Here is a 20,490-nt window from a genome sequence, read left to right as displayed (position 1 = left end):
CTTGTTTGCATTGTTTGTCTTACAATAAATGGACGAAGGCATGGTGATGGCTCTGATGGATCTAGCTGGCTACAGCATTTTAGTTCAAATCTCTTCATACAAAAGGCTTCAATCATACAGAGGCAGCAGTAGACTGACTAGTGTTCCTTGCAAAAAAATATAATAATTACAAGGACCTTATTTCTGATTTAGTTATTTAGCATTACAAAACCTTTTTTTCTTCAGAGGTCCAATCATTCTTTGCACAAGGCATCTTTTATCTGTATATACAAAATGTTAGGTGTAGTTAGGTTGCCACTTTATTAATCCACACAGGGAAATTCATCTGTAAATTGATATTGCTCGGGAAAAATCAGAGGTTTTATTTTTAGGCCGTTTCAGCCATCCCCACTGTCCACCATCATGGCCCAATCCACTCAGATGGCTGAGCGGTTAGGGAGTCGGGCTATTAATCAGAAGGTTGCCGGCTCGATTCCCGGCCGTGCAAAATGACGTTGTGTCCTTGGGCAAGGCACTTTACCCTACTTGCCTCGGGGAGAATGTCCCTGTACTTACTGTAAGTCGCTCTGGATAAGAGCGTCTGCTAAATGTAAATGTAGCGTGTGTGTGTGTGAGAGGGAGTAGACCCTGACCACCTCATCTTCCTCTGGTAGACAGCAGCAGCTTATTCTTCAGCAGGCAGCAGAGCATCGCTTCATTAAAAACCAGACACTTCTGTCCTCCACTCCAGCTCTCACTGTATTCAATGATCTCCCCCGTTTTTCCATTCTCTCTCTCCCTCCATCTCTTTCCTAGCAGTAAGCAGAGAGCCTTGGAGCCAGGCCTGGTTGTCTCTGCTCTTCAGAGTAGCAGCAGGGCTGCTCCTCCTGCCTGCTCTCACACCTACCTGCCAGTCTCCTAAGCCACAGGCACTGGCAGGATCCAGCACATTTCCGAACACTGCTTCAATGGCACAACAGGCCCACATACAACCTTGGCTCTCCCTGCTGCAATGGTCTGTGTGTGTGTGTGTTTATTCTGGGACGTCACTTCAAAATATCAAACCATCAAGTGAAACATGTCATTACATGAGTCGTGCAGTCTACCCAGTGTCTATCCATATAGTAACTAGATGGCACAATAACAGCTCTGCTCCCTAACTCTCTCTCTCTCTCCTCCTCCTTCCTTCCCATACTGCAGAGTTCACATTCCACAGCTGCTGTTAGACAGGACGGGAGTGCCCTGCCATTTTGCAGGGTAATGGTGGATTTTCTCTGCTCCCCTGTCCCACCACAGAGCCATGCCTGTTCACAGCACACAGAGTCTTTCAACCGAGCGTTAGCATGTGGCTTGCCAGAGGGGGGAGGGACAGGGAGGGGGGCGGGGGGGTTCAGGGGAACAAAGCTCCTATAGTTGTCTCCGGCTAGGCTAACTAGCATGGGGGAGTTATGTAACATGACTGGCAGGACCCACTTGCCTGTTCGGAGCACTGTAGACTAATACCACAGAGGAATACCCGGCTTCCAAAAGGGGGAGAGGAAAAGACAGGGGGAAGAGAGAAAGGGGGGGGGGGGGGAGAGAGAGAGAGAGAGAGAGAACCATGCTGGTAATGAGCAGAGAGAAGCAGGTCAGAGAGAGTCTTTCATCTGTGGCTCCGTCCAACACAACATCTCTGCCGGACACAGCCCCAGCCCTCGACAGCCAGCCAGCACAACAATACTGCATAAACCCAAGAAGATAAAGAACAAGGCTGGTAGGGAGAAATAGCTGGGAGAGAGAGGGAGAAAGAAAGAATGAAAGCAAAAAAGAGAAAAGTAAACCAGGCATATAGAAGATTTTCTGCTAACTCTGGATGAAATGGAGGATTTAGACGAGCGGTTAAAAATAAAATCTGATTCTGATTAGCTGAGCTTGGTGCCTGGAAACCATGTGACTGGCATCACGAGGGGGGAAAACACATATACACACACACGAAATACAGTCTTGTGAAAAGTTTCCTCGCTCTCCAAAATAAGCAGATATGGTTGGAATGCACAGGTGTACATCAGCAACTCCTGTTGCTAAGGAGAGGTGAGGAGGAGGAGGGGAGACAGAATGGGAAAAGAAGAGGGCTACACACTGTGACCCACTTTTCCATCCCAGGGACACATTCTCACCAAACATGCAAGTTTGACACTCTTTACACACACAGAAAGACCCATACCATGCAACAAACTACAGACACTACATAGCCTACCTATATCTACAAAAGGCCTCCATAGCCGAAACACAGAAAGCCTTAAACAAAGGCCGAGCCTGGGCATGCTTTAAGCCCTGCTCTGCACGCATTCCAGCCTTGCAAACAGGGCTTTACAGCTGCCTGTTGGTACTAGCTTAGCTCATGTCACCGTTTGCTCTGCTCTGCTCTGCCCTACCCTACCATGACACACACACACAGCCAACAATGCACAGATCCACTCGTTCTCTATGAGGTTGTTAACAGTAGGGGCTGAGTCTCTGTTCGGCTCAGCAGTATTGGCTCGCTCAAGAAAGGGGGCAGGGGTGCTGAGAGGAGAACCTACCGATTCCATGGCTGTGTAAGGAGGGACGGACAGGTTAGGTTAAAATCCAGCTGGAGAAGCAACCAGGGCTGCTGCAGCACTGTCCACCAGGTCCTGCAAAAACAAAAGAGACATGCAGGGGTTAGCGAACTTTACACTGGTGTTTCACACGACTGAAGCCTGGCTTAAAGGAGGGAGGCGGAGAGGGATGGGGGGGAGGATGGAATGGAGAGTGGAGGAAAGGAAGAATGTGTTCCTGTTTGAGGTTGTGTTTCTGTTTGAGGTTGTGTTTCTGTTTGAGGTTGTGTTTCTACTTCAGGTTCTGTTTCTGTTCTAGGCCAGGTCCATACAGAGAGCATGCAGCCATGTTCTCTCTGCTAGCAGGATGGCAGCCAGGGCTCCTCCCCTCCCTCACCCCCCACCACACAAACCCCGGCCCCTCCTCCATATACGTCCCCTTTTGCAGGCCTCCCTGTCCCTACCCCGTCCCCGAGTCTAAGGGGAAGGGCTTATCAGGATTTGTGGGGTAGTCAGAGGGGCTTTCCACTGGCCTATAGCTGTCCAACCCACGGTCACATTCCTGCATGTCTGTCATTTGTTCCATAACACTGGATCCCTAACACATGCACACACAAACTGACCACTGTGGCTATTGTGACACACACTGACCACTATGTTACAGACAGGGGCACTGGTGGCCTTCCCATCCAGCCTGCTGGGTGTCAGGACATGGGTACAAAAGAATGACAGGTAGGCAGGCAGAAGTCATGGGCCTGCACAAAACCACTGGTGTATTTCTACTGGAATCCAGGCTGGTGGGCAGACGCGGGGACTGCGTTGATGTTGTGGTGTGTGTGTGAGTGAGTGGGAGGGGGGGGGGTTTACAGGTTTAGGAGGCACAGGACAGAGTCCATGGACTGATCTTTAGAAGAAACAGTGTGGGACAGAGAGAGGGTGGGACGGAGACACAGACAAAATCCCCCAACCACACATTAAACTGTCCGTACACTAAGCAAGGATGGACCCTCGAAAACACGCACAGGGTCAGCTTCTGGTTGGTCAGAAGACCATGTACACCAGAACAGATCACTGTAGGGCTTCGTTCAAATAAGCTATGCACAGGAATTGCCTTCCACCTTTATATCCCACAGATAAGGCAGCACAAGGGTTAAAGGTTTTGTTGCGACAGGGTTAAACATTGTGTTGCGACAACTTTACCCAACACAAAAACAAATAAAAAGCATTTTCTTTTAACCTTCGCGATGTGAGGGGTCTGAGACAGCCCGACGGTTAAAAGAAAATGCTTCGCTTTGTTTTTGTATGCGGTAAAGTTGTCGCAATCCAACGGTAGGTCACAATGACTTATGGGTCAGAATGACCCGAAGATAACACAAGGGTTAAACTGTTCAAAATGATTCAACAACCTTAACAAGCTGACCAATGGAAGTTCACCATTCGCCTTCATTAATGAGTGGAGCTGAGTGTTGTGGGCTTCCTCCCTCCTGGGGTAAACATCCCACTGCTACACTGCTGACCTTAAAAGGACAACTGAGAACCAGAGAAGGCCAACTCAGGCTTCGTTCGCTCTCTCCACTCAAGCCCTCCTCTGGTGTCTGTGCCTGAAGGATGTATACTAGGGGTGTAACGATACACTCAGCTCACGATACGATACGTATCACAATACTGGGTGCACGATACAATATGCATCACGATATTTTGAACAACATTTTTTATGTAAAGTTCAATTAACAGATTTTTTCCAAAACATTAAACATTTGCAATAATTTTCTTTGTTGTACATACAATTTAGTTCACTCAGTTCAAGCGATTTCTGTGAATGCACGCATGACGCAGGTGCAGACAGAGTAGGTTGCGTGCTGGTAGCTCAACCAATAGGATCAAACGGATGTCATATTGTAAAAATATTGCCATAACTCTACGATACATATTGTAAAAAAATTGTATTGCAATATATTGTTCGAAGATTTATTGTTACACCCCTAATGTATACAGTTCTTCATAGAGGGGTCTACCAAAGCTAATTCCCGTTAGACCTCAGTAAATGAGCCAGGATAATTCGGAGGTATGCTAACAGCTGCTAGGCAGCTTTAGCTAAAAGGCACACTGGAGGACAATGATTGAGTACATCATCAAAACACAACACACCCTGGATGACCAGCACAGTCAACCAGACAGCCCTTTTCAACTGTCTGTTTGCAAACATTAGGACAGACCAACCAGGAAGTCTGATTCCCAGCCATGCCAAATGATGTTGTGTCCTTGGGCAAGGCACTTCACCCTACTTGCCTCGGGGGGAATGTCCCTGTACTTACTGTAAGTCGCTCTGGATAAGAGCGTCTGCTAAATGTAAATGGTCTCAGCAGAGCAGGATCAACACTACACAACACACAGAGTTTTGGCAGAGACTGCAGGGCAGGATGTGACATGACTAGCCCCTTCATCTACTGAGGAGCGCCCACAGGCCTGGTGGACCGAACATACCGGAGAGGAAGACTCCCAGCACACTGACACAGTGCTGGCTGGAGAGAGGACCACACAGCCAGCCCTGCCGGACAGGGCTCCCCCCGGCCCTGGAAACAGCCTCTAGCCTGGGGGAGAGGTCTCTGGGGGCAGCGGAGGGAGAGGCTGTAAACTTTGTTCTTTTAGTAGGTCAGATATCAGGGTGTCGTGCTGAGACAGCTCTGGATCCGGCCCACAGCGGCCCTGGAGGCTAGGTCCTTCAGTTCCTCCAAATATCCATTATCTCTTTCATACACACTCACTTTCACATGCCCTCCCTCCAGCACAAAGCACTAAATGTAAACAAATATACCCATTCATACTCTTTTAGCTGTGTCCATCATTGTTCTATGGGACAGGTTGGACAAGATTCATTGTCAGACAAACATAACAAAAGAATGATGCGAAGCAACACTAGTGTGTTTGTGTGTCTGCGTGTGTGTGTTTGGGTTGCATAAACCGACTTGTAACGGCAGCATTGTGGCTAATTAGGTTTTGACTCAGCATCACCAGAGATTGGGAAGGCAACACACTAGTACTGATGAATGCAACTAGGATCCAAAGCAGTCTGACTCTCAGGTGAGACAGAGAGGCTGGGCTTAGGGGGGCACACACACACAAACACGCACACACACAGAGCCATGTCATTTGAGTGACTGGTGTTACACATAACCCTGCAGAGTTCAGACAAGACAGAGTCGGCTATATGATCCGACCATGTTGATAAAGGGGCAGAAATTTGAGTCAGACCCGACACAAAGGAGCTTAGAGCAAACATGAAGAGGTCAGAGGGGAGAGGTCAACCCCTGCCCTGGCCTGTTCCTCCCCTCCCCCCCTGCTTGACAGGAACCAGATCCAGTCAGCCAGGACAGGACAAAGGAGCAGCATTGACTCGCTGGCCCAGAGCTGCAACATTCAAGCTTCGCCGCATCTTCATGAGTTGGAGCAGGCCTTTGTTCCAATGGAGAGGACTTCAACATCAACAGGCCTTGGGAAATAAGAGGAGAGAACACAACAAGCCTCCAAAGCCCTGCTAGAGCCTCAGTAGAGCCCACCAGCCCCCTCTCTGAGCAGCTGTGGAGCTAAGAGGCCAGCAAGGCAGCCAGAGAGCCAGGCTGGGGAGGTTCAGGCCAGGGAGAGCCAGGGCTTCTGAGTGGGAGCTGGGCTGCAGGTTTAGGATGTGTGCTTGTGTTGTTTCAGGCCAGCCTGGCCCATGGCTTAGTGTGAGCGGGCTGCCTTATGTGGGCCACCGGGTATGCAGGGATTAAGGGAGAGACGGGGGACTCTAATGCTGCCCTCAGGGCACATCCAGCTTTTCTTTCCCCCCCTTTACATTCTGCCCTCTTCTCTTTCCAACCCCTCCACCCCCTTCCTCTTTATCTATTTCATTTGATATTTCCCTCTCTTTCTCTAGATCTGTATCTCCGCACCATTTATGTTTGTTTTCTCCCCACACTCTCCCCATACTGGGTTCCAGCTTGTGCCCCTGCAGCCACCCCCTTCCCGCTCCCCAGGGGATCAGCTTACACCAACAACCTCCACGTTCCCAACTAGGCCTCTCTGCTTCTCAGAATGAAGGGGCAGAGATCCCATATACCCTGCACGGGTCAGCCTATCACAGGACAGATCAGAGCCGGCGGGCGGGACACGGGCAGCGACCTTTCTGTGTGAATGCTGGCCATGCAGACCACAGAGGAGAACAGGGACCAGGGCCAAGCAGATAGGCAGGGCAGGCTTGAACACACAGGACAGGCATTAGGTAACAACACCACTCGCCGACTGCAGCTAAGACAGACCGACCGGCCCAGTCCTGAAAGAACAAGTAAACAACGCTGACCTACTCTAGCCCACAGCAGAGCAGAGCAGAAGGACAGGACAGACAGACGGCTGTAGCGCGGTCTCCCTCTCCAGCAGCATCATTAAGCCCACCACAGGAGCGCCTGGTTGTCATATCCGACTGGGCCTAACGACAAGATGCAGCCATCCTGTGCTGTCTCTGAGCTGCCCCCCTCCAACCTACTCTTGGCTGGCTCTCTGGAGAGGAACTTGACACTGGCTTCTCTAAGGAGGGAGGGGGATGGCAGGGGGGGAGGGCATGTGTACGCGAGAGACACAGAGGGAGGATGGTGTATGTGAGCACACACAGACTCAACAACATCTACATTATTGATCTAGCTGCTGCCAACCTTCTGCAGGGTGGGACCACAGCAAGCCTCTACACCTGCACCACAAGCAACGGAGGACAGGTCACACACACATGGCAGTGTTTCCCCTAGGTTTACAGCTTTGTTTAATAAAAGAGCAAGCTATGGACCTGTTTTATAGGAATGGTAAACTTAAATTACTTATTTTGTGATCTGGCGCAATATAAAAAAATGCCCTCCTAACATAATGGTAGGGGAAACACTGCATGGGTGAGTGGATTATCGGTCCAACGGAACATGCGAGGACAGGCATTAAAAAAACATTGATAAAGGGAGAGGAGGGGTGGAATGGACAGCGGAGGACAGGGTGAAAGAGGGGAGGGGGAGGAGAGAGAGAGGGGGGGGGGGGGGACCCCTGTGAAAGTAAGCCGAGAGGCTGAGGCCGCCAGATGGTGAGGAGGGGAGGGTGCTGGTGGAAGGACAAACGTGTGAAATAAAAGGGGTGGCATTAAATGCGAGAGAAAGAGAGAGAGGGGACAGAGAACGAGAGTGAGAAGAGGGGAAAGATGGTGGAGAGAGGAGGCAGGCAGCAGTCGTGACACAGTTAGCAGCAGCTCTTGTTTGTACAGCTCAGCTCTCACACTCTCCAAACAGCCAGCCTTCTGCTGTTGTCAAGGAAACGGCTCTGCGGACTGCGAAAACCAAGACATTCAAACGCTGCTGCTGCAGCCGGGCCTAATCTAAATCGTGTGCTTCAGATGGGCGAGTGCGTGTGTGCTCCCTCCTGGACACACTGCATAATAACTGGCTACGGAGCAGGATACAAGGAGATATAGAGGCTTTGGGGACATATAGAGGCTACATGGACATATAGAGGCTTCATGTGATGAGTATGCTGTGAAGGAGCATGTCAGTGTTTCCTGCATGATGCTGCTCATCAAGATGCTACGAGGTGTCCTGAAACAGGTGGACATAGGACCATAGCAGGAGGAATTGCTCTCCTCACACACACAGTCTCTGCCTGCTGATACTGTTATTATGGGCTGGAAATAACAGTGAAAATGAGATTCCCATTTAATAATGGCTCCATTTAAACATTAAAGACCGTCTAAATGTCACGCTGGCTGCAGACATGCGTAAGGACTACACCAGCGCTCAGTGTGTGTGTGTGTGTGTCAGCCTTGTTTATGGCTGTTTATCAATACACATTTTTTTCCGTTCTTGCGAACTCGTTTGACGTCATCTTACATTGCCCAAGTACGGTTCCAATCCAAAGAACACAAGTCACCAAGAACACCAAAAATACCCGGAAATGTTCTTGGTCCGCCCCTTTTTTCGAGGAACGCATCTGATTTCCCAGAAGGCATTGCAAAAACACACGCATCTCAAATCGTTCTCTGTCCTCGCGGTCTTGCAAGACCGTTTCTTGCAAGACGCTTGGGCAAGAACATTCTTCTCAAGTAAGCAAGTATGTTCTTAGCGTTCTTCAGTTTGATAAAACAGCCTACGATTGACCGACTGACACACACATTTAGGTGGCTCCACCCCTAATGCTGTCTACCACACACACACGCTGGGAAAGCAGATAGTGGGTAGGGCTGTCACGATAAGTAATTTTTGTTGTGTGATATATCGCAGCAAAATGTATTGCGATAAACGATATTATTGTAATTTTCAGACCATTTTATGCCACTGATTACATAATGACAGGGCTGGGGTATGTATCTGGTCTCTAAACACTTTGACTGCAGAGTCCAGTCAGCAGTTATGAAGTGTATGGCCAAGCTCATATAAGGCGTCATATTTGTGCTTGACCACATATCTGTAGATGGCAGGAGATGTATTTTATCTCCTTCAGAATGTCGTCTTTTACTTTATTGTACAAGGATGGAATGGCAGTTTGGGAGATGTACGTTTTCTTTGGCAATTCGTACTGTTTGCCAAAAGTTTGCAGCATATTTTTAAATGCTGGTTTTTCGACACTCCACTACACTATATAGCGAGTTACGCTATCTGTGAGTGTGCGCCATTTCGCGCTATCACGTTTATATTTGCACTGTTGAGAAAAGGCATCTGAAACAGATAACTGTGTGGAAGACCCCATTTCCAGCTCCAGCTGCAGTTCTTGTTCTCAGGTTAAAAAACTGGATGGGATGGTTGAGTTTTAGTTGAGATTGAAGGTTAGTTGTGTTGCCTCTTTTCGTTGCCACTGTTTTTAAACAAAGTTGACATACCGACTCGTTCAAGTTAATTGGCTCTCCTCTCTCATTCGGCTTAAAGCCAAAATGTTCCCAGACCGGAGCTGAAGATTGCGGCTTTGAAACCAAGTCCATTTGGACTTATTCTTCCTAACTGGCTGTAGATGTCACGAAACAGTACACTTCATAACACAGTGGGTTCACGCCTTCTCTTCACCTGTCGGTTTCCACTCTGTGTGTGCGGAGACGCTGCCTGAGTCCCGCCTCCTCTTTCGACAAAGAAGGAGACAAGATGATAGAGGCAGCGCCATCGACTAAAATGTGGGTAACATTCATTGGGTGTGCTCAAGCCTTCGGCGAGAGCACAACCTTTGTTCTCTCACATATATATTATTATTATTTCTTTTTGCCCCCCTAAAACTCAGTCAATATTTGGCCTACATAGACAACGTAGGTGTCAAAAGTTTCGTCTTGGTAGCGATTGAGTTGCTTCTATTGGAATTTACATTCTGTTGCATGGTTTAGGCTTAAGTTAAGTTTTTGTGGCGAAAAGTGAAGCTAACGGTGGCTAATTTGCTAGCCACAGTCACTGACGTTACTAACGTCACTGCGTCACTAACGTCACGAAAACACGCGTGACTACCTTTGCCAGAACATTCGTTTCGCATCTGTTAACTTGGGGGATAGCTAGGCTAACTATAGCTTTACTGCAAGGCAGCTGAAGGAACGCCACAAGAAAAGAGGCCAGGGTGATAACTATTTACTCATTTTACTTTGTGATGTGTAATGTACAATATAAGCTGATATTATTAAGGAAGTACATCTACTTTCGGAGACAGTAGTCTACTATTTCACTGAAGTATTAGCATCATGACATTAGCCTGTGTTGCCCGGGCAACACATACTACAGTGGTCTATAATGTAGCGTTATCTGTTTTCAATCGTTAAAATAAACATTCCTCACATATACATTTTCATTGTAGGATTTATTCTGACATTAGTAAACGATTTGTTGGTGAAATTACCATTACCTGTGGTTTCAAACCAGTGTAGCTCACTGCAACGCTGTAGCTTACGCGAGACACACTACAAAAACATCTACACTACACAGCTGTTTAGGAAGTCAAACGGCGACAGAACATGTTCGGCACTTACTATCTACTAACCTGAACTTCATTGCCACAGCCTAAACGTTGTCAATCTGTTCATGAAAATAATTAATTTCAGCTTAAACCGTACAACGGAACGTTAAATCCAATTCAACCAACGCAATCGCTACCAAGACGAACACAGCAGTAGTCTAGTACTGTACCGTAGTAGTACAATTTACCGGGGCAACTTCTCCACACAGGGCTATATCGCATTTTGCGTTGTTACTGACAATGATCGCTACCAGTGAGCTTTTTATGAATGAACGATTTTCCACTAAATAAATGTCAAGCTTATTTACGTTTTTGGGGGCATATTTTCAGTTAGCAGATGGTACTGTTTGAATCGCGATTCCATCTTCTACTGCCGGGTAACGTCGTAGAATAATCTTCAAAGGGGGTTCTTTATTATGAATGAATGCAATGAGTAGGCTAAATGCCTGAAAATATCACGAGAATGGAAAATTTAAAAGGACGTTTAAATCATAGAGATTAGGTCAATTTTTACACCGGTCTGCCAAATGTATTTGTTTTGATTCAGCTATGAGGCTGCCTCTTGCAGGGGAAATGAGAAGACATCTATTTCATTCTACACTTCACTCGTATTTTGAGTTGTAAATGAGCAGCAAAAAAATATGCTTTTAAATCTATGTAATGTTTATAAATAATAAGTATGCATTTTTATATAAAATATACAGAAATATCAGTTGTAAACATTTCATAAAAAACGGACCCCCCCTGTGCAACCGACGCAAGCAAGCACACCCTACAATTTCCCCAGAAATTGTACCCTCTCTAGTTTTTATGTAAAATGAATGTCATATATTGCAGCACCAGATACACAGATAACCACTTCTAACAGAGTCTACTCTTACTCAATCGGCCAGCTATCCCACACAATGGCCAATTATCTATAGTATGAAGGTCGAACCTGCCTTTCTCCAGTGCAGCAGCTCTATCACCATGGAGATGTCAGTCTAGCTCTTCTCACCTATTCCTCCTGTGCAGATAGAATAGTGAATGACAGGCCGTTAGAATGCCATGATACCGACCTACACCCCTACCTCCCTGTCCACCTCCCAGCCTGCCTCTGTCTGTCTGTCTACCTACCTACCCTGCCTGTCTGTCTACTTATCTATAAACCTGCCTGTCTGTCTACCTCCACACAGCCGTGTCTGTGTATCTTCAGACCTGCCTGTCTGTCTACCTACAGAACTGCTTGTCTGTCTACCTAAATCCTTGCCTATTGGTCTACTTAAAAAAGACAAACGTAAACTGTGTGTTGCCACTCTTCAGGTTAGTAGCAGTACTAGCACTGTGCTGTAACACGTTAAGAACAAGCCCCCCAGCTACCCCCAGCTAAACGTTTTTTACACATGTCAACGTTAATGTGTATTAAACAGTTTTGTATTTTGTATACAAGTTGTATTTTGATCGAGTACGTAAACCCAAGTCTGCACACTTGGCCATGACAACTACAACAGTGACTTTAGAGAACTACATTCTACAATAATCTGTTTGAAACGCCCCCGAGCGTGGTGAACTGTGGGAAGGCGAGCGATGGCAAGCGATTCGCGTCGCTGCAGTGGACACGCACTGTAACCGAGGAGAGAAAGTGTTATTTGTGCCAGTCTGAGACCATCGCCCAGTTGGTGTGCAGAATGATTGAAAGAGCTAGTTTGGTATCTCTCTAGGACAAAGAGTTGACTAAAGGCATTGGAAAACACTTTGAGGATAAGGACGATGACCTCGTGGTCAATCTAGCCAGGGCAGCCAAGCCAGCAAGAAAAGTGTGGCAATAAACTTCAGCAAAGGCAACAGACAATAGAAAAAGGCATGTACAAAACATTACTATTTCACCAAGTCTAAAGACAGCCCTTAATAAAAAGCATTTTATTTTATTTACCATTATCTAGTTAACGGTTAATGGGTGTCAGCATATCAAAAGCAAAATGTACCAACACTGACATCCCTCCATCGCTGCTGGTCTGTCTATCTCTCTGCCTGTCTGTCTACCTCTTTGCCTGGCTTAATAACAGCCCCCCCATCAGCAGTCCTCTCTCATGTTCACATCTCTCTGTATCCACCTCTCTGTTCCTGTCCTTCGGTCCAAACATCTCTCTAAGTCAGCAAAGGTTTAGCCATGATATTCTAATCACTGTGCAGGCAGAAGTAAAACGGACCAGCACACAGAGCACTGATTTAAGGGACACCCTAAAGATGTTCTGACACACAGTAGCAGACAGATAGTCCACTTCTCCATAGCTCTAGCTGGGGCACGGCATCACTACGCAGTTAAGTATCAGTGTTTCACTCGGCACTTCTGAGCAGGAACACAACACACTATGGGTGGAACGGTACATGTATTCGTACCGAACCGTACGGTATGGGCGTCACGGTTTGGTGCATGAAATTAAACGGAGAATACACGGTATAAAAATAAATAAAACTTAATTCATGTAATGCGGAACTACTGTTAGATACTCGTGTTCTTTCGGGACATGTAATCTGTAGCTCTGATTGGCGCCGCCGTGAGTCAGAGATAGCTAGCTAGCAGCACTAAGGACCAGTATGGCGAGTGGTGGCAACCCACGAGAGATAGAGGACCCGCCGGCCTTTTTAAGATTGCAAGTTTGGGGAAACTTCGGTTTCCCATACAGTTACAGTAGTACAGGCGAGAGAGTGGTGGATAAGACGAGCACTGTGTGTCTGCGTTTTTCAGCAGTTCAGGGCAGTGACGTGGTCTGGGTGGGCAAGGTATAGGCACTGCCTACCCTGCCAAAATTCAAACGTAAACATTTTTATTAATCATTTTATTTTATAAAATTGTATTTGTATTTTTACTGTTTATTCTTGTAATTTATATATGCAATATGTGTGTTATTGCAATTGTTTAGACGTTACGATGACTAATGTAGCAGTTACGCATAATCAAATACAATTTTTTTTTTTTGAATAAGCAGTGCTTTTACTGTCCGTTCACTGCGGACGACAGGCGAAAAACTCACTTGCGCACTTCGATCCTGTATTCTTCAACATGTAGGCTACAGTACCAGTAAAAAGTTTGGACACATTTTCCCATTTAAGTGCCTAGCCTCTTACTGACATCACTGCACGTCACTGGTTGTGGGGTATGTGACTGGAAATACATCTAACATGCTAACGCATATAACGCATATGGCGTGTGCTAAATTACTAAAAATATCCCACGCCATCACCCAGGTGTGCCAATCACTGGAACGAGACAAACAGTTCTTCTCCCTACAGTGCTTAACCAGCCATTAGATACACATACAAATAGGGCCAAATAAATTACTGACGCAATCGGAATTTACATGTCATCTTCAATGCGCCGTATTCACTCGTAGAGGAACCTGGTTTGTTTTGCTTTTCCCTCCGTTGTACCAAACTCGTACCGAACCGTGATGTCTGAAATGCGGTATGAACCGAACCGTGACTTGAGTGTACCGTTTCACCCCTACAACACACACACAGCTTCACACACACAGCTCCATGCACACTTAAGATTCACACACCAGCAGGGCTGCAGGATTCTTCACTGGTGCATCGACACGGTCTGAGAATGCAGAGAGGAGAGAGGGAGGGGGGAAGAAAGAAGGGGGACTAGAGAGAGAGTGGGCGGTGGGGCAGTGGCAGAGAGACGATTGGGGAAGTAAGGGTAAAAGAGAGCAGAGGACTGAGAAAAAACCATGGAGAAAATAGGATAATAAGATAGATGCAAAGGCAGGAGGAGGAGAAGACGGAATATTTGGATAAAGGCTGCCACGCACGCACACACCTGGCGTTTTCTACAGCCATCTTGTTTGTCATTCGCCGTTTCCATGGCAGCAGAGGCTTTCAAAAATATAAGATTGAGCAGAAGGAAAGACACACACACACCAAATCAGAGCAAAATTTGCATTCCTAGTGCCTACAGAAAGCTAAAACAGGCAACAGAATCACATACACAAATACAATGACATGACAGAAATATTTATTCCTGCCCATATTTTAGATGTGCTTCATTCTGGTTCACCCAGGATAATGCTAGCACCTGGGTAAGCCTGTGTTTGGAGCAGAGGTGTGTTAGCTGTGTTAATGTGCTTGGACTGGGTTTCCATTTCCATCACACTGAGGGGCATGAGCTCCCTAGCCAGCCTCTCACAGAAACAGGAGCTGACCACCACAGATAACTGTCGCGTCTGTGTGTGTGTTGCAGTCCAAAAAGCCATTCCAGACCCTCTAGTCTTCTGCTGGGTCTGTATGTCACATTCTATTCACCCCCATCACGACAGAGGCTCATCCCCCCACCCCCTCCCGACCACCTCCTCCTCTTCCTGACCGTAAACGCCTCAGATTAGGCCATAAGCCTTTTTCAAACTGGCACTTGCTTTGTCAGGTAGTGAAATACACAACATAGAATCTGGATTTCATTATCATTTTCTGGACTAGATGTGTCGGCCTTGCAGCATGCAGATTGCTGCCCACAGAGATCACACAAGCTTGCAGGCCTGGCTCTGCCCTCCTACGTACTTCCGCTCAATTTTCATTTTGCTTCTGTACTGCGTCTGGGCTTGAGGTATATTGGTCAGACGTCTCTGGTAAACTTTTTACCGGTCCAATCAGCGAACAGAGGGAGTGGCTGAGAACGATGATGTTGATGTTGTGCACTAGTTTGAGTTGTAGTTCCGTAATGGCGGCAGAAAAAGATGCGAGCGTAGCCATTTCGTCCGTTGTGGCAACGCTGCCGAATATCCAGAAGTTAAAGCCGGAGCAAGAACAATCTTTGATCCACACAGGGTTCGTTTGATTTTCCAGCTAGCTCCGTTAGTTGTGAAGGAGTTGGCTAAGGCGAACGCTAGCGATTTGTTATGGCAGATCCAGAGTGGCTCTGGGCAGACCAAATAGTTTGAAACTTCAACAGAGTACCCGCAAGTTAACGCTCGTCAATGGAGCGAGCCCAGACTCTCTTTACAAATGAAATGTACAACAGTCCGGTTAGGACCAGGCTAGCAGGGTACTACACTGTGACCGAAATGGCTGCATTTGCAACCTTTTAAAATGCCATTGTGTACATTGCCAGATGTATCACTGATTATTTTTGTGCTTACCTTAGGTTTTAGGCAATATGCTATGATTTGTTATGAGCATTTATTAAAACAGTGTCGTTTATTTTAAGAATACGTTTTATAACGCGCTTTGAGCATTCAACACATCAAGTTGGCTTTAGCCGGTGTCCCAACCGCCCCCTACCGGAATGGTGTAGCCTAACGTTGATAATAATAAAACAATTATACTCTTGTCAAGACGCACAAAGCAATCGCATATATACTCAAATCTGTGAAACGTGTTAAAATGAAGCGGAAAATTGACTCCTTTTTTAAGAAGGGACGTTCAAGTGTAACCGAACCATCACTTGATGTCGATTCGCCATGTCAAACGGAGCCTGTGAGTGAGAATGACGAGCCTGAGACGGATTCGTCAGGGAAAACATGCAGAAAAAACGATACGGACATATGAATTTTGACCAGTGTCTCGAAGAATACCAGTGTAATAATTTAAAAGAAAAGGTGTTACTGTTTTCCCTTTCGTTAATCTGCGCTTTGTTTTGGTTTGGTATTTTGCACACAGCACGAGCACAATTGCCTGCCGAACTACAAACTCTGCCATAGCCTACTTTGTTGGTGTTATTAGTCAAAATGGCAAAGAAATATGTGGTATGGCAGCATTTCATTAAAGTACATTTACATTTACAAAGTACCGGGTGACTTGAAAAACGTTGAATGCAAACTGTACCAACAACGGTTTATTTTTCATAGTTCGACGTTGAATGATGTAGCCTACCACCTGAAAAACGTAAGTTGGCCTAGCCCTACTTCGCTCATGCTAACGCGCTCGGTTGAAAAATGAATATGCCTATTATAAGAATCACATCCAAATCGAATGACATTATCTTCTCCGGCCAAGACAACAAAATATTTCTCTGTTGCACCGTTCCCCACTCAGCTTCTACGTAAGTTCGCATGCTGCAAGTTTTCAGGCAGTGATAAGCGCGCTATGATGATTTGCATGTTAAACAAACAATATTTGTAATTTGTAGTACATTGAAAGAGATACTAAATACCATTGGCATTCGGTTACAACAGGACTGGTGATAGGAGTCTTATTAGTAAGTTTGCTATTAGCGGCTGAATCTGCAATTTCCAGCAGCCATTGAGTCAGATCGGGAAAATGTTTGTACGTTTTATTTGTGTGAAAAAAAGGATTAAGGATTAGTCGATTCAGACGTTTTAGTCGAGTCTTGGTCGACCAAAGAAAATCTTTGTCAGGGACAGCCCTACTAAAAATATCTATATATGTTTGTTATTTTTTTTGAATTATTATCAATTATTATCTTAAATACGTTTTTGTGCTCTAACGTGTTAAAACAATGTTTATTTATTGTTGACACATCATTATCGTTTCAGTTGATGCTGGAAGTTGAAGAGGTCTGTACTTAAACCATTGATCAGTTTACAACAATTAAAGATAGTGATCTACACTGTTTGAAATGTTTTGAATATAATAAACAATGTTTGATCTATAGCTCATGAGCACTTAACCCTTGGTTATGACCAAAAGAGAAAATGCCTATGTATTACTTATGTTTCTTGTATCATTGATAAACTGTCATTATACTGTTTTATTATGCCTGTATAGCCATAACTTGGGTCTTTGTAAGGTGTGACTAGGAAAGGCCTGTGTCACACAATATTGCCAAAGTGTATAATGCCATGCAACTTTGAATGAGGAAAATAGAAGGAGTGACAAGGCCATTTCTAGGAGCCCTATCTAAAGACCTAAACAAAAGCGATCTGGCATTCTGTGTCCTTTTTCAGTGCCTGCGAAGGCAATGTTAATCATAGTGTATCCTCCCATATTGTGTTATTTATTACACCTGCACCACAGTTTGTGTAATAAATACATTGATTTTGTCTTTAACTCTTAATTCCTTTCATTGACTTGGCACTTTCATAGCAATTGGGTATTATCTAATACGTCTTCATAGTTCATGAAAAAAGGGACTTTTAGTTTTTTCATTCATTCAATATTTTGCATAGTAATAAATGTATTAATTGTTATCCAGTGAAATTAGTGATTTATTAGCAAGGGGATTTAACACTTTTGCAAGGCACTGTATCCATGTCACATTCTCTCATTGGGGGCTGAGCCCCCCTAAAGGTCTGATCCTAGAATCGCCCCTGGTATTGCCAAACTTTTTCGCCAGCGCAAGGCGCAACGTTAGCAGCCTATTGAAAAGTCTAAAGTTTTCGTATCGCTTCAGATTCCTCACTACATAAAATGTGGTTGTCATTTAAGTAAACTGTAGTCTTCTAAATTAAATAAACCTCATAAGGTCTGCGAAAAAGTAGTATTGCCAGGCAATACTTGTTTCAAAAGTAGGCCTAGTATTGCCATGGCAATGCTGACGGCGGCGGCAATGCCAGTGGTTAAGGTACCAAGACGGAGCAATGCACTATACACTATACACTAGCAATGTGTACTGTAAATTATGTGGGCCTTCAATTGCAGGACTGTCTAAATTTGTAACTGCGTCAAAATAATTCGAACACGAAACATTGAAGCTTCACAATGACAGTATGAAGCATGCGAACTGTTGAGACAGGTAGGGCCTACATATCCCGTAACGCAGCAGCACTCCCAACTGCATTTTGGCGTTATTATTCCTTAAAGATGCTGTAAAGCAAATTCCATGATTTGCTTCTCAGTACATTATATACGTGTGAAATGAGTTCCTAAAAGCATGTGCAAAGCGCAAAAATTTTGTCGCACTGAAATGTGGAGTTAGACCGTTGAACAGTTTCTCTCCCATTTCCAGCTCAGGTTTTGTATAGGCGGGGCAAAAACCCAACCTATCTACGTCATAGCGACCTATCTACGTCAGATCACAGACGGTTGCATTCTGTTACTCAGCTGGTACAATACCAAGACAAAGTACAAACACATAAAACACTCAGAGACTGCAGGTAGGTCTGTTCTGATATCTGCAATTGATTTAGCTAGTGATGCTGTTGTTGTTAAATTCAATAAATTTGAGGGGGCGGAGCTTAAGCTCCTTCAGGCGACACATGCCCCCCCCAGTCTCAAGTAGAGAAGACTGCTGATTTTCTCACGATTTCAAAGCCTAATTCAACATACTTGTCATTGTTTTTTTTTCATTCGAATTTGGATGGGTAGTTAACAACACATTTTTCTGTGGTGTGATGAACTTAAAACTCATTTTATATTCCACTTTACAGCATCTTTAACAGTTCAGGAGTCTGCCCATCTGTGCCAACCATAGCATGTTGAAATCTAAAAAGAAATCATTTTGCACTTCATAAAGTAACTAGAGAGGGTACAATTTCTGGGGAATTTGTAGAGTGTGCTTGCTTGCGTCGGTTGCAGGTGGGTCCGTCCCCTTAAGTTTTTCCCTTCTAGTTACATTTTTCAAGCATTTCTACTCATATTGCATAATTCATTAAGAACCCCCTTTGAAACAAGCTACTGTAACAACGTTGTCACCAGCAGTATTTCAGATGGAATCGCGATTCAAACAGTACCATCTGCTATCTGAAAATATGCCCCCCAAAACGTAAATAAGCTTGACATTTATTTAGGGGGAAATGGCTAAAGCGCCGGAAATGAGAATGTTTCTTTTGACAAAGTTTAGGCTGTGGCATTGAAGACAGCGAAGCACCACACAAGCTTGAGTTTAAATACATTATTTAATGTGACATTACTTACTGTACATGCAAGTCTTGATTTGCTTAAATGTAACCTACATATGCTGCTAGTACACCACGGCATAATACGATACTCGCTGGGCAACAGCACATCTATGCATGTTGTATCCATGCGTCGTTGCTAACGTGTGCTGACGTTGTGACGTAGGCTAGCACTGAGTTCCCTTTGTTGACACAAGGCACCTTTTGCCACAAAAAAGTTGTAACCTAAACCGTGCAACGGAACGTTAATTAAAATACAAGCAACTCAATCGCTACCAAGACGAAACTTTTGACACCGACGTTGTCTATGTAGTACAAATATTGACAGATCCTTAGGGGTGGGAAAATAAATAAAAATAAGAAAAAGATATATGTGAGAGAACAAAGGTTGTGCTCTCGCCGAAGGCTTGAGCACACCCAATTATAATGCCCACTGTATTTTCTATTGCAGTAAATCTATCCCACGTTAAAGAAAACAAGAAGGCATGTGGTTTAAAAGATGGCAAGTAATGAATGTGCACATCTGTATGCAATACAGGTTCATTATTCTTCGTTATTATCCAGAGCAGCAAACAAATCATGTTTTGCACCAGTAACTGAAAAAGTTAGGAGCGCAAGTGCCACCAGTGGAAAAGGTTAGTGTAGAGCCCTGGCTTGGCTGGTGTCAGTGATTTTTGAGACGGTTACTTCATGAACAGGGAGTCAATGGGTTTAACGACAACAGAACAATAGTAGGTTATCCACAATGACATTGTGGAAAGCAGATATCTTGCAGATAGGCCTATAGCAAGAATGACCAACCCTGTTCTTGGAAAATCATCATTCAATCGGTGTTATCTCTCCGGAGACAAGGCTGGTGTTAGGATATGTTGTGCGAGAGTTTGCAAATATCCCTAGGCCATGCCCTTGTGGTTTCTAGAAGGACCTGAATACTACCGAAATTCACTTCCTGTTTGCAGTCACAAGTGTTATTAGACCCGCCTGCTGGCACATACATCACTTCCTGTTGTCGAAGGAAGCCGTGCCAGTTATGCAGCGAGGCTGCAGTGGAGCTTGACAGCATGTTATTATGGCCCCTAGCAAAACTCTCATTATCATTCCCTCCGAGTGCTCCACAGAACTTTCACTCCAAATCCACCCAGAATAATCTCCCTTGCAGTAGACATACACATACATACTTCCAAGAATCCATA

At 45.2% G+C, this 20,490-nt stretch overlaps 1 protein-coding gene across 2 annotated transcripts in view; it reads right to left on the bottom strand.

Annotated features, from left to right (window-relative positions):
- Window positions 1-20,490, bottom strand: part of ankrd11 (ankyrin repeat domain 11) — a 100,196-nt gene that overhangs the window by 69,623 nt on the left and 10,083 nt on the right. For both annotated transcript variants that reach the window (XM_067248511.1, XM_067248510.1), the window contains exon 2: window positions 2,541-2,633. The gene's annotated coding sequence lies outside the window, so the exon portion shown is untranslated. The remainder of the gene's footprint in view (window positions 1-2,540; window positions 2,634-20,490) is intronic.

This window comes from Osmerus mordax, chromosome 13 (genome assembly GCF_038355195.1).
Source record: "Osmerus mordax isolate fOsmMor3 chromosome 13, fOsmMor3.pri, whole genome shotgun sequence".
Classification (NCBI taxonomy): domain Eukaryota; kingdom Metazoa; phylum Chordata; class Actinopteri; order Osmeriformes; family Osmeridae; genus Osmerus; species Osmerus mordax.
Note: the sequence above shows the minus strand (reverse complement) of the source record. Positions and strands in the feature narration are given on the sequence as shown.